Source organism: Callorhinus ursinus, unplaced genomic scaffold (genome assembly GCF_003265705.2).
Source record: "Callorhinus ursinus isolate GAN/ISIS: 27379988/994484 unplaced genomic scaffold, GSC_fseal_2.0 scaffold1060, whole genome shotgun sequence".
In the NCBI taxonomy this organism is placed as follows: Eukaryota; Metazoa; Chordata; class Mammalia; order Carnivora; family Otariidae; genus Callorhinus; species Callorhinus ursinus.
The window spans coordinates 1-13680 of NW_027398115.1; the positions used below are offsets into that span (position 1 = coordinate 1).

The 13680-nt window shown below is 50.1% G+C and overlaps 1 long non-coding RNA gene and 4 other non-coding genes across 5 annotated transcripts; 2 read left to right on the forward strand and 3 right to left on the reverse strand.

Moving 5' to 3' along the window:
* Positions 1-1076: 1076 nt before the first annotated feature.
* Positions 1077-1147, forward strand: TRNAG-CCC (transfer RNA glycine (anticodon CCC)). The gene has a single exon. It is a non-coding gene; the product is annotated as a tRNA-Gly (tRNA).
* Positions 1148-4427: 3280 nt separating this feature from the next.
* Positions 4428-10728, reverse strand: LOC141372105 (uncharacterized). Its single transcript, XR_012377425.1, has 3 exons — positions 10604-10728; positions 6806-7005; positions 4428-4576 (listed from the first exon to the last, which is right to left on the reverse strand). It is a non-coding gene; the product is annotated as an uncharacterized lncRNA (long non-coding RNA).
* Positions 8280-8351, reverse strand: TRNAE-UUC (transfer RNA glutamic acid (anticodon UUC)). The gene has a single exon. It is a non-coding gene; the product is annotated as a tRNA-Glu (tRNA).
* On the reverse strand, positions 10203-10274 carry TRNAH-GUG (transfer RNA histidin (anticodon GUG)). Its single transcript has one exon. It is a non-coding gene; the product is annotated as a tRNA-His (tRNA).
* Positions 10729-10831: 103 nt separating the features above from the next.
* On the forward strand, positions 10832-10905 carry TRNAN-GUU (transfer RNA asparagine (anticodon GUU)). The gene has a single exon. It is a non-coding gene; the product is annotated as a tRNA-Asn (tRNA).
* The last annotated feature ends 2775 nt before the right edge of the window (positions 10906-13680 follow it).

Sequence of the window (13680 nt, forward strand, 5' to 3'; positions counted from 1 at the left end):
TTTTGTCCTTTGCCTTTGTCTGATATTCTGATATTTATATTTTCACTCTTCAGTGCTTGCCTTCTAGAAAGAGCAGCATCACTGCACCTCTGTGGCTCCCTAGTTCAAAAAGTCATACTGATTCCTAGTCCCAACATGGCCGGGGGGGGGGGGGAGCTCTCCAGGTTCCCTTCTTCAGTTTAATTTCCCCAGGGAACACTGGGGAAAGAAATCTCTCTCTATTTCAATGTCATCAAAGGACATTTCAACCACCCATATTTTTCTAAAATATTAGCCAGCTCCTTATATGGCCAATACACCAAGGCCTGTGCTTCATAGGCATCTCAGAGTCAACAAATGCTACAACTCAGGGCAGCAGGGAGTCCAGTTTCCGAGATTAGATTCTCCAAAACAGTCAATGATCGGTCCCAAGCTTACTAGTAATCTTGTCATAATTATGATCTATCACATACCCATCGAAATGCTTTGAACACCTTAAGAGGCAGACACATACTGATGTTATAATGATCACAGACCGACTCATAATTCTTGTTCTAAATAAATAAACAAACAGTTACAAAGACCTAACCCCATTGACGGAAATGTGTTTCTTCCTTAGCTGTTCTAATTCCTTCTTCTAATTCCAGTCTGCGTCAGGGGCTTCTGTCTTCCCCCGGTTAGAATTTCACTTGCCTAACCTGGCAAGTTAGATTACGTTCTCAGACTCTGTAAAGTGAGAGTTCGAGGTTGATGGTTGAAGGTTTAGGGTCATCATCAAGGGGTCTGGATGAGTTTCGGACGTTTCCCTGCCCGGGTCTGTCGTACAGTTGGAAAGAGCCTTTCTCAGAGTTGTGGTGTGAGCCGACGAAACAGTTTATTTTGCTATTTTGTTCGAATGTCCCCACTTTACGCTGTTGCCTGATGGAAGTCGCCTTCTCAAGCCGTTGCTTCCGAGTACCTGCGGGTTTGCTATCTCTGTGCCCCAAACACAACCGTGTAAACCTACTCTGGAGCGTTTACTTTTCCCCGTGCCCCATCCCAGGGTCACTCTGGAAATACTTTCTAGAGCCCCACCGTGCGCGCTTTCTCTGCGTCGGGCATTGGTGGTTCAGTGGCAGAATTCTCGCCTCCCACGCGGGAGACCCGGGTTCGATTCCCGGCCAATGCATCCCGCCTGCCTTTCTTCTTTTTTTTTTCCACCCGCGACACGGGTGCCTCTCCTCCTCCCCTCCCCCGCAGACCTCAGACGTTCACCAGGCGCCTCCTCCTCGCTTTCCCCGAGGCACAGGCCAAGTCCTGTGGTTTCGTGATTGATTCTGGCCGCCAGGAGCAGGAAAATGAGACCCCCGAATCCGCAGGGCATTTCTGAGCAGAAAGCAGTAAGGAAGGAGTCGATCTACTCTGGGGCTGGGCCTACGTGGAGTAGCCATTTGGCCTGCAGCGCAGCAAGCAGCTCACTCGCGAGTTCTTACCTGTCCACCCGCAAGTGTCTCCGCGGGCTTTGCGGTTTAGACTATTTGGACCTAAGACCATAGTTACTTTCGGCCTTTCCCCTGGAGGACCCACGGGACCCAAAGAGCCACCAGGTCACGGAGGCCCGTGCTGGACCTTGGGTCGGCCGCGGGGCCACGTCTCACCACGGAGCCCGGCAGACACCCCAGTGGCCGGGGCGGCGTCGGCGGCCCAAGGAAGGCGGAGGCTGGTGGAGAGGGACCCGCGTGGACGCTTGGGGAGCTGCGGCCAGAGGCCCCTCGCTCGCGCCGCGGCGCCGCACTCCGGCAACCCAGTCGGTCCGCGTGGTCCGCGTGGTCCGCGTGGTCCGCGTGGTCCGCCGCGGCGGCCTGCGCTCCTCCCGCGGGCGCCTCGCGGTTCCGGGGAAGGGGAAGGAGGCCGCGTGCCGCGCGATGCGCCTCAACAGGTGTTAGCCCGAAGAGTGTATTTGTAAAAAGGGAAAGGGAACTAAAGACTCTGGGAACTGTTGGCCCGGGTTTGTTTTCTAGCTCTTGGGCGCTCCTTGGGAAGGATTCCGATTTGAGGGTGGTAGGGGCGTGACTGCGTTAGACCCTCCGGGTGATTAATTTTCATCCGAAGATCTTTGGAGGATTCGCCTACCTAACAGTAGCTTAAAGTCGAAGATTAGTGACAATGGGGGAGGTTCCGCCCCCCCTTTCCGTTTTAAAAATAAACTTGATTTAGGGGCGCCCGGGTGGCTCAATCGGTTAAAGCCTCTGCCTTCTGCTCAGGTCCCGACCCCGCGGTCCTGGAATGGAGGTCTGGGCTGGGCTCCCTGCTCAGCGGGGAGTCTGCTTCTCCCTTTCCTTCTGCCCCTTCCCCCAGCTCATGCTCACACTCTCTCTCTCTCTCTCTGTCTCTCACTAATAAGTAGATAAAATCTTTAAAAAAATTTTTTAAGTACACGTGATTTATTCCATTTCAAGAGTTTTGTCATTCCGAGACTGTCTTTCTACTATTGAGTATAGAACGATGGGGATACTGTGTTGGAAACACCCAAGTCGTTTTGGTCATTAACTTATTTTTAAACTCTTGGGAATCTGAAAGATTAAAAAAATTTTTTTGGAAATCTGAAATTTTAATGAATAAATTCTGAACTGTGATATACAATTTTCTCTGTAAACAGGAATCAGGATTTTGACCGTGGGGGTCGGGGGAGGGAGGAGGAGTTCTGATTTATGTCAAGGAAATGATGGATTACTCACTGGATGGACTAAAGGTGTTAAGGACTGTAACATCCCCCAAATTTCCCCTTTACGGTTTGCTGGGAAAAACATTGTCTTTGCCTCCCTTCCTTACCTAACTCTCCTGGCCTGTGAGAAGCTTGCTCCATATTCAGGCGGTGTCCCCTTCCTCCCCCTCTTGCTTCTCCATCTTCAGTGAGGAAGCTGCAGGAAAGTTGGGAGGGAGGGAGGGAGGAGACCCACAAGGACAGGACTGTGGGAGAATTTCTTGGAGAGTTTAGAGGAGAGAGGAAAAAGGAGCTGTGTGTTGTGAAATAAGCGATGAGAAAGCAAAGAAGAGGTCTGAATGGTTATGGCTCCCGCCTACAGCCTTTTCAGAGTATTCAAATAACAGGACTAAAGGAATTTAGCCTTTACAGGTGTTTTCTTTCTTCCTTCCTTCCTTCTTTCCTTCCTTCCTTCCTTCCTCTCTTTCTTTTTTTAAAATAAAGATCTTATTTGACAGAGAGAGAGAGAGAGAGAGAGAGAGGGCACAAGCAGGGGGAGCGACAGAAGCAAGCTCCCCGGGGAGAAGGGAGCCTGTCCCGGGGCTCCATTCCAGGACCCAGGGATCATGACCCTCGCGGGAAGGCCAACTGACTGAGCCATCCAGGCACCCCCACAGGTATTTTCAATTAGGGTTGGTTCTTGGAGAATACCCTTTGAGCTCAGAACTCAACTTCATGGGCCTGGTCTGCATGGGGTTGTCCTTGGAGGTATGTACTAAAGAGTAATGTCCACACCTTTCTCTTGAAACAAAATCTTGGAATCTCAACAACATTCTCTCTGTCTGTCATAGAACCATTGGGGGGTGGGGGGTTTGAAAAATTGTAACAGACATAAGGTAAAATGCACAGAACCTGCATGCATCATATAACAAATGATTATTACGCACACACTTGTGTAACCTACACGCAGATGAAGAAGTAAAATAGTATTAGCCCTAAATCAGTCACTCCCATGCTTTGCCGGGTCATAACCTTCTACCTCATCCCCTACTCCCATCGAATTATTAGTGGTGCTGTTGTTATTTTGCCTATCTCTAATGTTCTCTCATTAGGGTTCTGTTTTGAAAGCCCTTCTTGGTAATGAATTTGAGCACCATTGCATGTTGGTTAGCCACTTGAATTTTCTCCTGTGTTTCTTCCCCCAACCTTGGTGATTTTCCTATAGGTCTTTTTCTCCTTGTTTTGCAAGAACTCATTGAGTATCTTCGGTACCAGTTGATCATGCTGACTGCGAATACGTGCGCCCAAATTGTGCCTTGACTTTTTACCCTTGATTCTGTGCTGCGATGAACAGAGATTCTTGAAGTAGTTGACTTAAGTCAGCCTCTTCATTAAGAATTAGTCTTTTTGTCTTATTTTGTAAATCCTTGCTTATTTTTTAAATGCTTAGTTTTTAAATCCTTGAGATCATGGGAATACCCCGCTACAGTAATACCAACTAAACTCATTTGCGGTTGCGTTTCACATTTTGGTGCCTAATCCACACGGGAGTGATTTTGGTTATGGCGGAGGTAGGGATCATCTTTCATCCCTCCCCTGCCCGCCCCCCCCCCACCCAGTACATGGGATTGAATTCTTATATGTTATAATCATTGAACATTTATGTTTTGAATACCTTCGGTTTTTGAATCTTCAATTTAGCCCACTTTCTCTATTTGCGTATATACCAAAGAAACTCGGTTCTCTTAATAGTTCCAGTAATTTATTTCACATATATAAATACTTAACAGTATTCTTTTTCTTCATTTTCACTTCTCATACCTTTTCTTGCCTTTTCTCACTGGCTAAGATCTCCATCACAGTGGTGAAGAGACTTGGTTGCGGTGGGCCTCTTTGTCTGCTTCTTGATGGTTCCTAATCGGTTAGGGTAGGGGGAAAAGGTCAGTATTTGATCATCAACTATGACATGTGCTGAAGGGTTTTTTGGGGGGTTTGTTTTTGGTTTGGGAGCTACCTTTTAACAGATTGGGGCTGTTCTCTTCTCTTCCTGTTATGCTAAGAGGTTTTGAAAAATCATAAACTGATAATGAATTTTTTCAAACACCTTTTCTGTGCTTGAGTGATTCTGATTTTCCTCCTATAAGTTGTTGATGTGATGAATTCATTTTTTTCTAATGATAATCAACTGTTTCCCCAGTGTAAAGGCCAATTTTGTCATGACATATTTTTTAATATATATTTTGATTCAGTCTTTTAAAGAACTTTTGCCGCTATGTATACTCAGCAATAAGTGAGGCCTGTAATTTCTGTTTTTCACATTGACTTTTTGGGGTTTTTGGTTTCAACCCAAACTCATACGCATAAGTAGGGGGATTCTGCCATCTTTTGATACTTTTAGAATTTCTTTTTTTGGGAGTCATTTCTTCTAATGAACGTTCTTGCTCCTTGAGCTTTCTTTGCAGGAAGACTTTTGAATTCTAATTTTTAAAAAAAGTTTAATGCTTGTAGGACTAGTCCTCCTCCACACCCCTGCCCAAATCACTATTGCAATATACCGACATTTCCTCTAAAACTTTTAACTGGTTGGCATATGCGTGTTTATGATCTTCATTTATTGTTTCCCCGTGTCTACCCGTTCAGTAGCAGTGACTTCCTTCTTCCCAGTTTAATCAGAGCAGCCTTTTCAAGGACTTTTCTCTTTTGTACATTTATTTCTGATTTGCTTTCTTATTTTCATTTCTTTTTTAATTTTAATTTTATAACAGATTATTTATTTATTTATTTGACAGAGAGAGGCACAGCGAGAGAGGGAACACAAGCAGGGGGAGTGGGAGAGGGAGAAGCAGGCCTCCTGCTGAGCAGGAAGCCCGATGTGGGACTTGATCCCAGGACCCTGGGAACATGACCTGAGCTGAAGGCAGACGCCCAACGACTGAGCCACCCAGGCGCCCCTCTTTTTCAATTTTTAAACTCGCATTTCTAATTTTCAAATTCCTGCTTTTATATTTAATTTCTGGTCCTATCTGCTTTTGTTGTTCTTGTTTATTTTTTGGGTAACTCTTTGTGATGGAGGGTTAGCTCGTTAGCGATCAGCCCTAATTGTCATGATTTACATTTAAAGCTGTGTTTTGTCCTCTGAAGACCGGTTTCAGCACACCTTGTGCCATAGCTGCAGTCTTTTCAGTTTTGTTTGATTCAGAATTATTTCCTAATTTCCGTCTTCATGTCTGCTCTGATACAAGGACTGATGGAAGCATCTCTAAAATTCCAGGTACCTGAGCTTTCCTTCTTATGTCTTGTAACTGAATTCTAGATGTTAGTTGATTCTCTGGCAATCTTATTGGAAGGTATCTCTACAGCCCTAGGATGAGTATGTTCTCCTTTGAATATGTTCTCCTCTGGCAGGCTCTTGGGACATACCACACCAAGCTGATGGCCTAAGGTCTCCCAGACTACCCAGGCTATGTGTACTCAAGGCTAAATCCAATAGAGGTCGAGCACCTGTGGCCACAGTTTCCTCAGGGGCTTTTTATTTACTTTATTTTTCAAGATTTTATTTTCAAGTAATCTCTACATCCAACGTGGAGCTGGAACTTGCAACCCCGAGGAGCAAGAGTCCCAGGCTCTACGGAGTCAGCCAGCCAGGCGCCTGCTTGCTTGTGCGCTTGCTTACTCTATTTATTTATTCTCATGGGTGTTTTAAACTTTCCCTTTCTTGATGATGTTTGTAGTGCCAAGGCCGCCTTGTCCAAAGAGCCCTGGGATTTGAAGGGGCAGGACTAGATGGGACTGAAAATGTCCATTTCTGTGTTCCTAGCCCTCAAGGTCCTGGAACAGAAAACAAAATTATCCTGGCAATCCACCTAGGAGCAGAAGGAGCTTTGATGCCTCTGTTTTTACTTTTTGCATGGGCACGTGCGAATGTTAGTGCCAAGCTTGACATCTACCTTTAGGCTCTCTCTCTCTCTCTCTCTCTCTCTCTCTTTTTTTTAAGGTACCGATCAAGCTTCAGGAAAAACAAATCAAAGAATACCACCCCCCCCAAAAACCCCAAAACCAAACCAAACCAAACCAAACCAAACCAAAAACCATCTTGCAATCGGAAATGAAGTAGATTGTATTCTCTTACTTTGAAAACTCTACCTTTATCATTCCCCAGATGGCAGGGATGAACTTAAAATTCCTGGACTTCTTGGAGTGAATCACCAGAGAAGCCCTCCGGGGCCGCCCGCTGGAACCGGGTGGCGTTCTGCACCTCCAACACGTCATCCATGTTTCTCGACACGGTGTCCCGTCTCTTAAAAAGCAGCCTCTTGATGCCACACTGTGCAAAAGCCCCGGGTCTGAGTATGAACAAAAGGGGAAAAGGGCAATTTTTGGTGCCCCGATTGACAAGCCCAGGAGGAAAGACCCACATGGGGGCTAAAAACGACCACAGGGTCAAGAGCACTCAGGATGTAACGGACGAAACTCGTTGTGAAAAAAACACCATCCAAACTCTAGTCTCCCTGCCTACCCAGGTTTCCCCCCTGCCCCCCTCTGCAGCCTTCCCTCCCTCCCTGGTACGCTCAGGGTCACCACCTTCCCCTCCAACCCAACCCTCGCCATTCTTCCAAACCGCTCCCGAAAGGAGTTCAAGCGACGCCCTTCCGCCCGCCCCCCCGCCCCCAACACACACCCGCCTCAGGAGAACCCACGAGTTCTCCGCTCGGACCGTCCGCCTTTCAGCAGCGGCTCCGCACCCACCGCCCCGCAGCCCCTGCGCGGCCTCATCTCCACACGGCTCCCGCTGCCTCTGCAGCCTCGGTCCGCAGCACCTCTCCCGGCCCTCGCTCGCTCTCTTCGTGCCTCGCAGAAGACGTCGCGTTTACCCCAACAGGTCTTCGGAGCCAGTGTCGAAGGGAAAAAAGAAAATGTGCCCAGTGCCTGGGAGAGTTTACAGGGTTTAAATGCAACAGCCCCCGGAGAAACGGTGGGAATTGCCTGTGGTATCATCGTTTTGGTATCCTGGTGTTTGTTGATTTTTACCCCTACCTTCGGCTTGCGGAAGCAATACCAGTTTTCCATTTAGTGCACGCCTCCCTTGCCTCCTGTGTTGGGTCAGTGAGCGTCACCTCCCTACACCGCTTAATCTGCGAATGGGACAGCCTTCGAGGAGGACCCGCCCCCCTCCCGGCGCTCCCCTTCCTCTCAACCCTCCTCGCGGCTATCGGTCCAGGCACGGCTTCCGAACGCGTAGTAAGCCTTTTCTGCGCGAACTGAGCTGAGGAGCTGGGCCCACGGGCCGGTGTCTGGGGTACACGCGAACAGCGCGCCGTGGCTTGGCCTGCAGAGCTGGGGTTTTCGGGGCTCGGCCTGCTCTGCGCCCCTGGGGCGGCCCCACACGGTTTGGAACCTCTGCCGCGTAGCGTAAACACGAGCCAGCTGCTTAGAAGCTCTGAGGTCACTTCTGCGGGCGGCGGACCCGGGGAGGCCGGCAAGCCAGGTGCGTGCGCCCTGAAAAGCGGCCCGCCGCCCCACCCCCCCGGCGCGGGAGATGAAGAGTCCGAGCGGTGCGGGGCGCACCCCGCACACCACCCCTCCGGGTAGGAAAGGAAGATTCCCGCGCAAAAGGTGATTCCCTGACCGGGAATCGAACCCGGGCCGCGGCGGTGAAAGCGCCGAATCCTAGCCACTAGACCACCAGGGAGCCGGTGCAAAGCTCTTCTTCTGCAGGCTTCCCACGGGAGTGACATTGTCCCCTGCGCTGTGGAAGGCGTTGGGCCTTCGGGGAGGTCACCTGTCCTCCGAGGACCCCTTTCATAAGGACGTTCCCTCCCCGCTCCCTCCAAAACAAGAGCCCGCACCAGACGCTCCGAGGGCCGCCAGGTCCGCGAGTCCCGGAGCGAGTCGCCGCGGCCCGGCCCGGCCCCGCCGCCCCTCAGAGCTGCCCTGAGACGCGCCTTCCCGAGGCGGTCGCGTGCGGACACGACGTCGCCGCGAGGGCGCGGGAGGGGAGGCGCCCGGCGTGAGACCCCGGGGTCCCCAACATCACCCGGTAGACTCCGGGGGGACGGAGACCGCTTTCAAGGATGGCTCGGCGGCCCCGGACTAGATTCCGGATCTCTGCCCCCCACCCCCCACCCCACCCCCACACCTGCTGCCCCCACAGCTTATTGCGCCACCGGACCTGAAGGGTCACTCTGAGTCCCTATAGACCGTGCAGTGTGCCGGTGGCATCAGGAGACACAAATAGATAAATGGACTCAGCTGAAACACTTGAAACTGACCCCCAGCTGACCTGGTGAATTCATTTGCCACAGAAACGGTTCGACGGGGAAAGGAAATAGGTTCAATATCGGGGGCGGGAAACAGCTTTACTTCTACCTCACACTACGCACAGAAATTAATTGGAGGTGCCTCGTAAAACATAAAGGCTAAAGGCAAAAACAGTTTTTGAGGATACTTTTGTGACTCGGTGGTAGGCAGAGATTTACTGAACAAGACCCAGGGAAAAATATGTATATAAAAAAAAAGACATGACAAGTTAGACTTCATCAACATTAACCATAGCTTCTCATCCAAAGACGCCCCCGAGACCGTGAAAACAGCAAGCCACAGACGGGGAGAAAATGTTCACAAAACATATCTGACAAAACAAGCAAGCAAGCAAGCAAGCAAGCAAACCCCCAAACCTGTAACTATAAGGTGCAAGGAGCTCCTTCAAACTGATTAAAAAAAAAAAAAAAATCAGACAACTCAAGTTTTTTAGATGGTTAAAAGACATGAACAGATCCTTGGGAAACGAAGACACCCGAGGCCTACAGAGCACCTAAAAGAGAGCTCAATATTTTTAGCCGCCAGAGAAATGGATGTTAACATCACATGGAGAGAGCACTACTCCCAGCAGCACGACTCAAACGATAAGGATAGGAAACACCCAGTCTTGGCCAAGATGGGGGAGGAGCACAACTCTCAGCGGCATCCCCACGAATACCATCTGGCGGGAAGCGGCTGCCGACAGGCCTTTTCCCATCCTTGAGGGTATGCCGCGAGTGACTAGAGAGGGTGCCGTGATGACGACAAGGAGGACGACAGCCAAGGACTGAAAAAGTCCCCCGAAGCAGAGATTCCCAGGAGCCAAGGTTCGAGGCGCTCAGCGGGTCTATGGAGGGTCTGTCACTTATCCGATGGGAGATTTTCTCTGGTCTTTGAAGATCCTTAAGGTTTTTCTGAGGAGCAAAGAGACGCCGTTTCCCAGCAACGCAGGCCCACGAGGCTCCTCGCTGGACTGTCGGGGACTCAAGGACTTGTCCTGGTTGGGAGCCGCGCTGAAGAGAAGCCATTTCGTTCAGCTGACTCGCGCTCAGAGTCAGAGCGGAGGAGGTCCCCGGGTTAGGGCCGAGGGGAGTTTTCCTTTCCTTGGGGGAAACGAAGAAGACCTCCCGGCGCCCAGTGGCCTTGCGGAAAGCAGGCCTCTCTGGCCCCCAGGTAAGGGGCGCAGCCGCGGCGGGCTTAAACCCAAAGCAAAAGGGGAGGGGCAGCGAGCGCCCGAGAGCGCTGCCGTGACTCGGATTCGAACCGAGGTTGCTGCGGCCACAACGCAGAGTACTAACCACTATACGATCACGGCGCGCCACCCTCCCGGCGGCAGGCTTTGGCCGTCGCTCCAGGACTCTGGACGCAAAGTCGTTCCAGTTACTGCGCTGTTTTCTTTTCGGAGAAACTGCAGGTACGGGTGCTGTGCTCTCTTCCCCGCCGGCTCTCGGATTTTCCTTCCCTTCCTCTCAACTGTCCTACGCGATAAAGACCGAACAACCGCAAAAACCATTCTCCGGTCCCCCAGTCCGGCCGGCGCCTCTGCACGGGCGTCCTGGGAAGTCTCCTTGTCCCGTCCACGCCTCCCCCGCTTTTCCTTGCCGCCTCCTGGCGTTTGCCCCCTTCGGACCGCCCGCACCTCACCCTCTCTCCAGCTTCCCCCACACCGACGGCGGCCGAGTGGAGCGAGCGGAGCGCCAGCGGCGCCGAAGGGCGGGCGCCGGCGGACCAAACGGGAAGAACGGTCCCGGGAAGCCACCGGCCGTCAGCTCCCCTCGGGCCCCAGTCGCCTGAGACCGAAGGCGGGTGGCTCCCCCTGGCGCTGAGCGCGCGCTTGCTCTCTACCGGGATGTGGGCGGGGGCTCCGCGAAGGTCTCTGTGGCGCAATCGGTTAGCGCGTTCGGCTGTTAACCGAAAGGTTGGTGGTTCGAGCCCACCCAGGGACGCGGTGGTTCTTCTTTTAGAAGGGACAAGACAGTGTCGTTGGGCACGGGCACAACAGGAGGACCGAAGCCAAGATCGGAAGGCCACGAGGGAGAGCTCTGGAGGAAAGCAGGTCGCCGGGAATCCCGAAGTCCTCGCAAGAGTACAACCCTCCGAATGCCTTTTAACAGTGCAGTTTCTGCCACCCTGCTTTTGTGCCAGTATTTATTCAACCCTTTCCTTATACTCTGTACATTAGGTTGAGTCTAGGGTTTTATGGTTACCAATACTGCTGTCGTCACCGTTCGCGTAGTTGACTAATATTTCTACAGAGTAGCGTCCTGGAAGAGCAATTGCTCTAGTTGGTGACGTGGTCGGCCTTTCAACATTCCTCTGTCTGTCAGTGTCACTCCCCTTCATTTTTGAAAGCCTCTTTTGGAGGGGACATCCTCCTTGACTTTGAGGTTGCTCCAGTGCCCTCTCACAATCCTTCCATCCAGCAGAAAACCGTAGGTACCACGCCTTTCTCCTCTGGCCGCTTTGCAGATTTGGTTTTCTTTTCCCATGGATTTGAGCAATATAATTAGGATGTGACTAGATACGGTTTTCTTCGTGTGTCTTGTACTCATTCGTTGTGTTCATTTGGCTCCTTGGATGGGTGGGTTTATAATTTTTATGATTGGAAATTCTTCTGTCGTTTCCTCAAAAATTGCTTCTTTCCCTCCAGTCTTTTCAGGGACTCCAATAATCCACTCATATCTTTTTTTTTTTTTTTCCTCCCCCGAATCGCTCACATCTTTTAAAGTTGCCCTACCATTCACTGATAGCCCTTTACTTGCTGGAGCAGACATCGCATGTGTTTTTTACACTCACCGATATCTCCTAAAGGTTCACTCCTCTTAACCTGTTCCATCAGCCACTCTATCTAATGTCTAAAAATGTGCAGCAGCTCTATATTAAAGGTGTTTTGTGACTTCTCTCCTCATTAGAAATGCTCTAGGCTAAGATGCTACATTAATTAACTCAATTTAGTATCATTGGGAGAACTTAAAGATCACAATCGATCTTAAAATTGCAAATGCACCTGACACATAATGGAGAAGTGCATGCTGGGATCATATATGATACCTAAAAAGGTTTACCCCCCAGAATTGTAAGAGTAATTGAGTCACTATGATTTCCAGAATTATAAGACTTAATCTCCATTAAAAGTATCATATGATGTATTTATCCTACCGAAACACATAATTTCGTATTGTATAAACTCTTAAATAGTACTGGATTAAAGTGTGTTTGTTGGACCAGTAAAACCAGTATAGGAGATTTAGGCAGCTAAGGGTCACTGGGATTTTGAAGAGAAAATAAACCCAAGACTTGTATAAACTGGAATACTATCTTACCAATATTTTCTACAGTATTAGAAAATCGAGAAGACAACATAAAGCAGTTTTTAGATCAAAATTATTAAACCAGTCTGATGCACACAAGGAGTCCTCTTTAGAAATACGACATGATATAAACATCTTCTATGGCATTATATATCAATTATTTAGATCCTCTAAAGTGTTTTAAAAGTACTCGAGACTTCACTTGATTTTTTTTTTCTTGGACCTGGCACCGACACCACTAACCTATCTACAGCTAAACTGTTTTTGTTCTTTTCCCTGAGTTACAGATTCAGCAAGAAAGGAAGTTGGATGGGTGCCTGGCTGCCTTAGTTGGTAGAGCACGCATCTCTTGATCTCTGGATTGTGAGTTCCAGCTGACACACCTTGGGTGTAGTGATTACTTAAAAAAACATGAAAAGGAAGTAAGAAAGAAAAAAAGAGAGAGAGAGGGATAAAGAAAGAGGGGAAGGAAGGGAGGAAGGAAGGGAAGGAGGAGGAAGGGAGGAAGGGAGGGAGGGAGGGGGAGGGAGAAAGGGAGGAAGGAAAAGGAAAAAAAGAAAAGAAGGAAGGGAGAAAACCCCATCAATGGCATCAGTAGCACCCTTGGACCCCCACTGGGGTCCTGGAAATAGGAGGTCAGGCACTTCCTCACTTTGGGGAGAGGCACAACTGAATACAAACTTGAAATTGCCTGTGTCTGCTTGGACTCAGACTGGAGCCAGGACCAGCTCAAGGCCAGGACAAGGTAAGACTAAGCACCATCATCACAGGACAGCCACCCACCTGACAGCATCAACACAGACAACTCTGGAAAGCTCTTGAAAACTTCCCCCTTCCCTTTGAAGAATTTTCCACCTGCTCCCTTCATCCTCCCACCACCAGAAAGGATTCTTCACCTTTTGCTGGGCCAGGACCGTTTAAGATCCCTGCAGGGCACAGAGAGTCAGGAGGGCAGGAGCTAAGGGGTGCTGCACCTGCACCTCCCTGAAGGGTGTCTCCTGGGCTGGGGGGTTCTAGAGCTCAGGCTGGCCCTGGACCCGCTGCCCACCAAAGCCACCAGAAGGAGTCCAGAGGGCAGGTGGTGCTGGAGGCATGACAACCTCATCGTGTTCCTACAAGCACAGGACACGGCTGGCCTGCACCATCTGGGAGAGGCAAGTAACACTCGGCCTGCCCGAAGCTTCTCTAGCAGCCTGAAGGCAACAGGTGTCTGGTTCCTGAAGGGACAAGAGGGGCCTCCTCCAGAGGACGATGTCCCCCCCTGGCCTTGGAGGAAAGGTCCTGCGGAGGCTGGTTTTGAGGGACATTGCCCAAGGAAAGGAGCAACAGTGGCCCAGCCAGTTCTCTTGAGATGTCTGCAGGGTACTTTCAAACATATCTATGGAGAGAGAGAAAGGAAATGGGGGCAAA